Here is a 10,310-nt window from a genome sequence, read left to right as displayed (position 1 = left end):
TATCGATTTACAAATTCCTTTCCCAGCTGACGTGAGCTAGGCGATGACCGGTAGGGCTGACTTCCAAGAAACATCGTTAACCTATAAGCCACACACCCTATCGGTAATCAGCCAATGAGAAGGGCTAATGAAGAAGATGGAGGGGTGACGAGTCTTGGAGCTGGAGGACCTGGAGAGGACAATCGAGGAGATCACCACGGGCCACCGGAGAAAGAAGATCGGGAGTTTGGGAGTGCGTGTATCGGTGCGTTTGCTTCTGGGACAATTAACAGTATGTAAAAAGAATAAAATATATAACTAAAGTTTTGTCAAACATACAAGTCATGTAATTTGTCAGTAACTAATTCTTTTAAATTTTCAATTGATTTTCTTTTCTTGTAAATTTAACGTTGTAAATTAATTTATCTTATTATTGTTGATTTTTGCCTTTTCTAAGTTTTCTTTTGCTGTTGTAACACTTTGTTACTTTTGTTGTTTTTCTAAATTTATATTTTTTGTTCATTACACGTTGAGTAACACCCTTAAGCAGTCTTATGTCTCATTAACCTAACACCTCTTGACTAAGCTAAGCGAGTGAATCATTTTAGGAAACTTAAACTTAAAGTGAGGCATGGGACTCGCAGTATAGTTATCTGAGACATGTACGAACAAGAGCAATAAAAAAATATATCTAAAAAAATAATATTTTATCTATAAAACTGTCAAAATAGTTAGAAGATCAAAATAAAATATATAACCATTTTACATGTTTTCTTTACAAATTACAGAGAAGTTTACTGGTAAGAATTTTAACAAAATTAACTGCTCTAGATAAATATAAGGTTTATTGGTAAAGTATAAAAACAGTACATAACAATAAAAGGCAACATATAATAATAACTATAGCTGCCCTGTACAGCGGCCAACCTTCTCCATAATATTTTTGTCCAGAGCTGGGGCTACATCTTTCTTCCTGAAACAAACATTTTAATCTTGGTAAAGAAAGTCACAATTTTAAAATACTCAGGGGTACCAAATTATGCGGGTTGGTGTAGTTGGTAGTTTCAAATAAAAAGGTCTTATTTTACAATAAATTACCATAGGTACCCTAAACTAAAAGTTTTTAACTGGTTTATTCCGCCTACAAACGTGCGACAAAAACTCAATCTTTGAGGGGCTTTCATTGCTTGTTAAAGACACATGTTAACCTCTTGCCACATTACCTTATAATGTGGCAAGAGGTAGATATCTTCCTGAGGAGGATCTAATTGGGAAGCTACAGGCTTTTATCGGACGCCTGAACTTGTAACTTCAAGAAAACAACTGTATGGGGTGCGCAATAATTTTATTTTTGGATGAAGTGCTTTATGGTCTTGGCCTGCCCCTGTTAACAGTTTTAACAGGATCAGCAACAGGTAAATTAAACCTTTTATATTTTGTCTAGGCCTATATTTCCCTGATCAAGTTAGTGCAAAGAAGTTTTTGTTGAATAATAGTTGTAAAGGCTTTAATTTCCTGAATTGAAATAAGTACCTGGGGACCGAGCCATGGCGTAGTTTATTTTGATTGTAAAAGCAATAAACAGGAATGGATGCTTTAGAAGAATTTGAAATTTATAAAACAATCAAAATTCAAGCTAACACATTATTAAATGACAAAATCAGTTTACAGTCTAACGCTCTGTATGATACTCTAATAAAAAACAAGAACAGCTGATGAACAAGGAGCAGAGCTGTACAAAGTCCACCGCCCAACCATCTTCCGCATCGCAGTCATGACCTTCATCTGCAACTGTGCGCACGTGGTTGGACATTGTAAGTTTTTTGTCAGTAAGCCTACTCGCTTTTGTTCATAAAACGTCTATGACTGTAAATAGTATATGTCCGTGTTTCGCATTTAAACTCTTGATGACCCTTTCAAAGTTACAGTGTTAAATGTTCTTGTACAAGATCTCATGATGAGGACTTAAGTCCTTAAAACCCGTAATCCATAAGGACTATACAGGATCACTCTGGCAGTACTGAGGTAATTTTATACCTTTTATAGTTGGTTCAGTGATCTAGAGACAAAACAACTCAAATATGAAAATGAATATTATGTTATTGATATATTTTAACGTAAACAGTAGGGCAATTACAATGTTGGTCATAATTGTTTTTATACAGTACATTTGGTGGCTTTTGTTCATAAATTCGGACTACTTAACAACTGTTTGGATTAGGCAGTATAGTACATCTTCCCGTTGCGAAGCACGGGCACAGCAGCTAGTAAATTATTAAGTGATTTAATAAATAACTCTATATATAATTTACAATAAACTATACCTTCAAAAACCTGGCTGTTTAACGGATGATATGGCAGACATACACTTATCTCACTAGGTGCTCTTCCTTAAGTTCTTTTACGGAGTACAGCGGCTTATAATTAGTATTCCTTTCAGCGCCTTCTGAAGGAGGGTGCATCCATCTCCTGCAAATGAGTAGGCAGTTATACATTTTAACAAACCCATAAATTGTAAACATGGGCTTATAAATAAACATAGGCATATATAAATAATTATAAACATGGGCTTGTAAATAGTAAGTTCTTGATATGTGAGAGGGTTTTGGTTTGTGTTACTTTTAATTTAATGGTAAGCTATGAACGAGGATAGCTATTCTAGGTACGTTTGAGATGACAGCAGGAAAAGTCTATATTTTGTGCTCTTCTGGTATAGTACTCCTGCACCCAGTGGCGGATCCAGAGGGGGGGCGACCGCCCCCCCTTGGGCATATACATATATTTTTGACTGCATGTAATACAGTAGTGCATACAAATTGCGTAAAATAATTTGTCTAACTTAGGACAATGAAATGGTATAAAACTGCCATTTTTGGAGACTTGGTTTAAACAAATTTTTGGGGAGGGAGGGGGATTCCTACAAGTCGCAGGCACAAGTCGAGGCACATGTTGAGACCATGACGAGGCACATGTTGCACGTAGTTTGTCATGCCGTTTCCATTCCAGGCACAAGTCCCATGACTACAACAGGCAGACAAGGTGGTGTCCTCTTTTATTGTGATGTGGTGAGGTTCGGTGGCTGATTTTTATTATAGTGTTCTACAAATCACCATGGATGACATAACAGCCTCTGCTTTTTTATTTATGGCTGGTGCATACAATGAACTTAGAAGAAAAAGAAGAAAACTACCTAGGTAGTGGATAAGAAGTTTTTTTTTTGCTAAAAGAGCATTGGAAGGCGCATTAATCAATTGATGAGAGATTTGCGCGTACAAAGTGGCTTCAAAAATTTCCTCCAATGGACTCAACGAAATTTGAGGTTATGATTACCTGTCATTTATGAGCATGCGGTAGTTTGGAGGACCTGCGCATGCGCGAGTTGCAGGCACATGTGCCCGGCTGTTTCCATTCCAACACACACAGTTTGGGCACATGTGCCCGCGACTCAGGCTCATGTTTTGTCGCGCAGTCGGGGGGCACAAATTTGTGCCGCGACTTGAGCCAGGATGTTTCCATTCCTACAAGTTCGGAGATTTGTGCCGGCACAAATTTGTAGGAATGGAAACGTAGCTTAAGATCCTTTAAGATTGGCCGGCAATGATCCAAATGCCGAACAGCTGTAATAATCCTAAAGGTTCTGGACAGCATCGTTGTATCATCTGCAAATAATGATGTTTTCCCATTCAGATTAAGGCAGGATTTTGTATAGGTTAGGCCTAACTTATACCCTTAACCTCATTGACGGGTAGGGCAGTCAAATTCGAAACAAAAATTAAAAGCCGAGTAGGCTAAGTTTATGGAAAGATTTCATTAGCTTAGTGTAGCCTAATGTTTTTAATATCATAAAATAAAAATGTCTTAAAATATTATTAGACTAGCCTAGGCTATTCGTGGGGTTACAGCTCTTTTGCTTGATGCATTGAAATGGATTTGATGAAGTAGAACTACATATTACAACAAGTACTACCCCTGATCTATTGACTAGGCCTATACTTATTATTTATTTTAACGTCTGTGATAGAGCCTATATATTTGATAGGCTATGCATAAAAAATGTGACTGTGATAATATATCGCTATTGATCAAGTAGCCTATATACCGTGAGTTAATGTGTCTCGGACGAGGTCTATAGTAATCAGTGATTATTCAACGACCAATAAAATGGGCCTACTTAATTAAACTTACTTGATGTCTTTAAGATGGTCATGTTATTTTGTTATTAAATTTAGTATCAACTAAGTTTAGGCTTTTCTGCAATAAGTTAGAACAAATACTTGATGACTTTAAGATGGCAAAGTTATTTTGTTAGTAGTATCAATGAATGAATGTATGAATGAATGAATGAATGAATGATGAATGTATGAATGAATCAACTAAGTTTAGACTAACCTAAGTTACATGGTTTATTATCACACATAAAAATGTTTTGTTGGCCGTTTACCTGGCGGTAGGTTAGTTGCGCATTTGCTACCTACAAAATCCGGGTCCTGTAGGGTGGGTTATAATGCAGTAGGTTAGTTGCGCATTGACGCCTTGAACAATAGATCTCTTGAAATTGTAAAGAGCAATGAAGCGAAGGCCTACGAAAAAGCCAGTCTACCGAAATAGGCAAATCATTATGAATTTAATATGTACCATGTAACCTTGTGTAAGTTACATATAGCCATCCACCTGTCACGTGAAGCCACAATATTCAAAGAAAAAATCACACTAGGGCCTACTCCAGCTGCTGAGAGTATCAAATACGTATAGGATAGGCCTATGTTATAAAATGCTAAAAACTCAAATGGTAAACTAAAACTGTCAAGATTAATCAGTGTGGCAGATTGCGTGTAATAAATATAAAAACACAATAACAACAATTCACAGGCTCAATTAACAGGATTGCGAAGACTGTAAGTAACCTTTATATTTAAAACTGTCATACCAAAAACTTTATACATTTGTCAGCATCTTATAAAAAATAAAAATATAAAACAAAACTAGCGCACCTGTTGCTCGAAATCGATCAATAGTCTAGTACCGGAAGTTATATTAAAACTAATTAGTCATAATTTGCTATGAGTTTAAAAACCCAACTAAAAGCGTAGTATGCAACTAATGGATAGACTATTTGATGTATCGATTCATTCGGTTAGGTTACTTTACTAACCAAACTTGATATATTGAATGAAATAATCTATTTACCGATCGATATATTTATTCAAATTATAGTGTAGGACGTAAGCTAAAGTGCAGTTTGATTTTATAATAGATATATTTTGAATATCGATTATTAATCAATATTTTCAATTTGATAGTTTCAATCGATATTAGCGAAGCCCAGGAAACGGGTACAGTTTCTTAACTGGGCTATGCTAATATCGATTGAAACTATCGATTCGATTAGTAAACCTTCATGCGATTTTTTTTCACCATCAGCAAGTTTGATTGGTTAGGTTAGGTTATGATAGTTTAATTTTATCATAGATATATTTTAAAATATCGATTATTAATCAATATCTCCAATTCGATAGTTCCAATCGATATTAGCATAGCCCAGTTAAGAAACTGTACCCCAGGAGACTGTACCCCTAATTTATTTTATAGGCTACCAGAAGCTAATTTGAATTTGCTTGAAAAGTTAATATTCTAATGACCATGTCATGTCCATGTCAATAAGTTACACCTTTCAATTTTGTGATGACAAAAATGGTTCTTTAAACTGTAGTAGTTGTAACTTAGGCCTAAATTGAAAATACACACCTAAAATACAAATTTGTATGACAATAATGACAATTGAATGAAATTGACAAACAATAAATTCTCGAACCTCCAACCTCAAACTTACTAGAGCTAGACAAGAAGTAAGAAGACAAGAGCGAAGAGCAGCAGCAGATCTAGAAGAGAAGAAGAAGAAGAAACGCAGAACAGAACAAGAAACGAAACTAAAAGGTACGTTTTGCCTGGAGCGACAGGTGCGACGGTCGCGCAGCGACTGTCGCCGAGCGGCAGTCGCGGGGCGGTAGACTGTTTTGCTTGGAGCGACAACTTCTTCTTCCTGGCGTCACGAGACGTTGTAGCGTCAGTGCACCTAACCTCAAAAGTGTGCACTAAGTATAAAGTCACTAAATAAATTCGATAAATTCACTTAGTAAAACAGGCAAAACTTAACAATAAAGTATTCTTTATAGGCCTAGTTATTTGTTATGAGTAACATTCCAAAACTGCCATATCACGAGCCAAAATGTAATAAAATTACTCAATTGTACTGTAGTACACAAGCATAACTTGAATTGGAAATCAGTATTATAAACAACCTCCTCACAGAGTGAAAATTATATTTTGTTGATTGTATAGTAAATGAAAAAATACCAATTACATTATATACTCCATTAATATTTGAATAGCCTCTTCTTAAAACATTACTTTAATAATTGGCATTTTATATATTTACATATGACACGCCTGACTTTTAAGCCAATTTGATCAACAACCATTTATACAGAACAATATTTTATTAAATCACCTAAACGAAAATGTAATTAGAAGTATTTAAAGTTGACAATCTAAATAATCTACTAATATGTTAAAATAACTTATAATATAATAACATAATATTGAACTAACCTGACGTTGTCCTTTATTCCTTGGTCTTTGTAGGATATAATATAAAGCGCGGGGTGTTTTGCCAACTTCTTCTAATAAACTGTAGTCTTCCTCACCACTAAAATTTAACTTGTCGCTAAGCGACCGTCGCTCCTGACTGGTCTTGGAGCAGTACCCAGCGACTGCAGCTCGCGGCTCTAGCGACAGTAGCTCCAAGCAAAACAGGACTATGCAAAACCCCTTTGATCAGTGTCCCGCGACTGCCGCTCAGCGACGGTCGCTGCGCGACCGTCGCACCTGTCGCTCCAGGCAAAACGTACCTTAAGGAGGCTGAAATTTGGGTGGAGTAGAGGCATGTAGAGGTAATTCAAAGAAGTCGCGGGAATTTTCAGCAGTGTAGAGGGTAAGCGACCGCACCGCGAAACACGTGACCACGGCGAAGCCACGCCCTTCGCGCAGAAGGGAGGGGCCGGGACCTGGCTGACCGATTTGAGTTGTCGGTACCTACTTGATATGTGATCTAAGTGAATTGGTACCTAGGTGAAAGGTTGCCTAAAAGAAGGCCTCCCCCCCGGTTAACCAAAATAATGGGGGAAGAGCCGTTTCGGATAACCAATTTTTCGGTTAACCGATCAAATGCTAAAAAAAACTCCTATGTATTACCACGGTGTGTAGGAAAAATTAATTTAAAACAATGTCTATAATACAGTGTTTTATTTCAGCTACGAAAATGTTCCAAAGGCCAGAACAGTCAGAACTATCAGATGGTCAGAAAATGGTCTCTCTGTTTTCATATTACTTATTGTACTTTTATTTTAGCCCTGTATTAATTTAATTTATGGAACCATTTCGGATAACTTGGGTTTCGGTTGGGGTTCTACTGTATAATGCAACTTGAGAGTAACGGTGACAAAATCACTAATAATTTTAGAAATAGAGAATCGGTGCTCCATGACCACAAAATTTACTTATACGTATGTTAACTTATACAGTGTTCTACTGGTTCTTCATAAGAGAATGGGTTTAAAAGTAAATGGTACCATGGTACTTTGGTCTCAATATATATTAAATATATTTTATGTTTGTTGTTGTTCCGGATCGGTTGACAATCAATATATGTATAGAAATAGCCATTCTTCTATTATTTTCATCCATTCGTGTGACAATATCATCACATCTACATCTACCATAGACTAACCAACACATATAAATAAATAAATGAATAAATAAATAAATAGATAAATAAATAAATAAACGCGAGTAGCCTTCTCATCACATTGTAAATTTTGAAGCCCGTTTTTCGGATCTAGTTCATGTCCGCGGTGACACTATGACTGCTATTGTTGACGGAATTTTGTTTATATTATTTTAGGGTTAATATCATGATTTGGGTTTCTACTGTTTGGTTTTATAACTATACGAGACGAGTTCTTGTTTATGATTAGATCATTTTATTTGGTTAAACAAGGTTTTAAAAGACTGAAATAACAAGAAACAAATTGTTAACAAAACACACAACCTCTACGCTGCAGTGCACCGGACAATGCATGAGGACCGGACACTCGGACAGAACTATCAATAAAACTGGCTTCAGCTGTTCCATGCCATAAGTATGCCTTATTTTTAAGCATCTACTAAGGGTTTTTATTTTACACAGCTGCTATTATATCTATGGATGTAAATGTGTTCGTGTGTGCGTATTCACGCATTCTTCTATCTACATGTAAAATGTAGTTATGAATTTTGGTCAAGGAAGAATGAATAAATTATTGTTAATTATGAATTTAATGACTAGGGCCTATATGTCTAATTGATTTCATTGCATTGGATGGTGGGAGGATAAAGCACCACGACTATCGAAGTTGGCTATAGCATGGTAAAACGTTCTCCCTTGGTAGATTTCTCATCCTTAAAGAACAAAAGAAGCCATTTTTTGTTAGTTTTCTCCAGTGCAGTGTAGAGATTGTGTTTTGTTTACAATTTGTTTATTTGCCATTTCATTTATTTAAAACAACCTCGTTTAACCAAATAAAACGATATAATCATAAACAATAACTCGACCCCAGTTATATAACCAAACAGTAAGGCACAAATCATGAAATTAACCCTAACTAAAACCATAGATAAAACATACTCCTCAAGTAGTATGTTTTTTCTAAGCTAAAACAATATAAACAAAATGTCGTCGACACTAGCGATCAGCACCAGACATTGACTACACACACACGAAAAACGAGCTTCAATATTTACAATGGGATGAGTCTACTTGTGTTGGTTAGTCTATGTAATTCAAGTACATCAAATGCTGTCATAAAGTTGGTTGAAAATGTTGTTAGCGACTTGGAAAAATCAAATAGAGTAAATTTCAGATCTTTTGATATGTCAAAAGCGTTTGACACAGTTCAACATGATATTTTGGGAAAAAAATTGCTTTTTTATAGATTTGACCTTAATTCGGTAAATCTCATAATGTCTTATTTAACGAACCGGACTCAGTTTGTATTTAAGGATGGAACTTTTTCAAGGGGCAGACTGGTAGAGTATGGTGTGCCACAAGGCTCTATACTTGGACCAATCTTGTTTAGTATCTATATTAATGATCTACCGATTAGTGTTGAGAGAATAGGCATCGATGGCTTTTTATTTGCAGATGACCTTGGTTTAAAAATTGTTGATAACTCAAAACAAGGTATAGTAGACAAACTTGATTCTAGTCTTTTGACTCTCCAGGACTGGTGTGCTGCTAACTATCTATCTCTTAATACGGAGAAAATTTATGACTTGTATTTTAGCTACAATAAAAATGTTGGTAATACTTCAGAAATCAATGTTTTAAAGTTTTTAGGTATTTGGTTGGATTCTAAACTGTCCTGGAGCTTCCATGTAGATTTTATTGCTAAGAGATTGTCCAAGGGTTTATATATGCTTAGAAGGTTAAGGCACTGTGTTGATAACTATGTATTGTTAAATGTTTATTATGCACAAATCCATAGTATTTTAACATATGGTATTGTTTTATGGGGAGCTAGTTCATATTGCAAAAAACTTTTTATTTTGCAAAAAAGAGCAATTAGGTTAGTTTGTAATGTCCCTTATAGAAAGTCTTGTAAATCCTTATTTGTAAATTTACGTGTCTTAACTCTCTACTCTCTTTATGTATTACACTCTCTGTGCTATGTCCACTCAAATTTAGACTCATTTAGTATTAATGCTGATTTTCATTCCTATAATACAAGAAACAAATGCAATTTAAGAGTTCAACAATTTAAGTATGCTGCTTCACAGAAAAACTGGTTGTATTTGTCAACCAAGCTCTATAATTCTTTACCAAAAAATATAAAGTCACTGCCAGAAACTAAATTCAAAAATAAAATAAAAAATGTACTCATTAATGAGTGACTCTATACAATTGAAGACTTTTTTGAGATATGCTGGGAAATGTACAGTTAAATCTTTCGATCAATCTATCTAAATTTCAGTTCCACTCATGTTATTCAATGCAAAAAAATTTTGAGGTCTAGTGTTAAGATTTTGATTATGTATTAAACAATTTGGTTTATTCTCTTATTATATAACTATGTATGTATATTTGTATATGCATTTCACTTGACATTGTATATTTCATGTTAGATCTAAGTTGTGACGATTGTCAATACACTGTTTTTTGTGTTTTAATGACAATAAATATTCTTGATTCTTGATTCTTGATATGACTATAGTCTGACGTTTGATATTTTGGCAAT

General features: G+C 35.2%; 1 long non-coding RNA gene across 1 annotated transcript; it reads right to left on the bottom strand.

The window, feature by feature from the left end:
• Positions 1-802: 802 nt before the first annotated feature.
• Positions 803-5,819, bottom strand: LOC129003881 (uncharacterized). The gene is made up of 3 exons (XR_008491653.1): positions 5,725-5,819; positions 2,304-2,448; positions 803-952 (listed from the first exon to the last, which is right to left on the bottom strand). It is a non-coding gene; the product is annotated as an uncharacterized LOC129003881 (long non-coding RNA).
• Positions 5,820-10,310: the final 4,491 nt, after the last annotated feature.

This window comes from Macrosteles quadrilineatus, unplaced genomic scaffold, assembly GCF_028750875.1.
Source record: "Macrosteles quadrilineatus isolate MER2022 unplaced genomic scaffold, UCM_ALF_1.0 Scaffold_9__3_contigs__length_116548681, whole genome shotgun sequence".
NCBI classification, from domain to species: domain Eukaryota; kingdom Metazoa; phylum Arthropoda; class Insecta; order Hemiptera; family Cicadellidae; genus Macrosteles; species Macrosteles quadrilineatus.
This window is presented reverse-complemented; position numbering and strand designations above follow the sequence as displayed.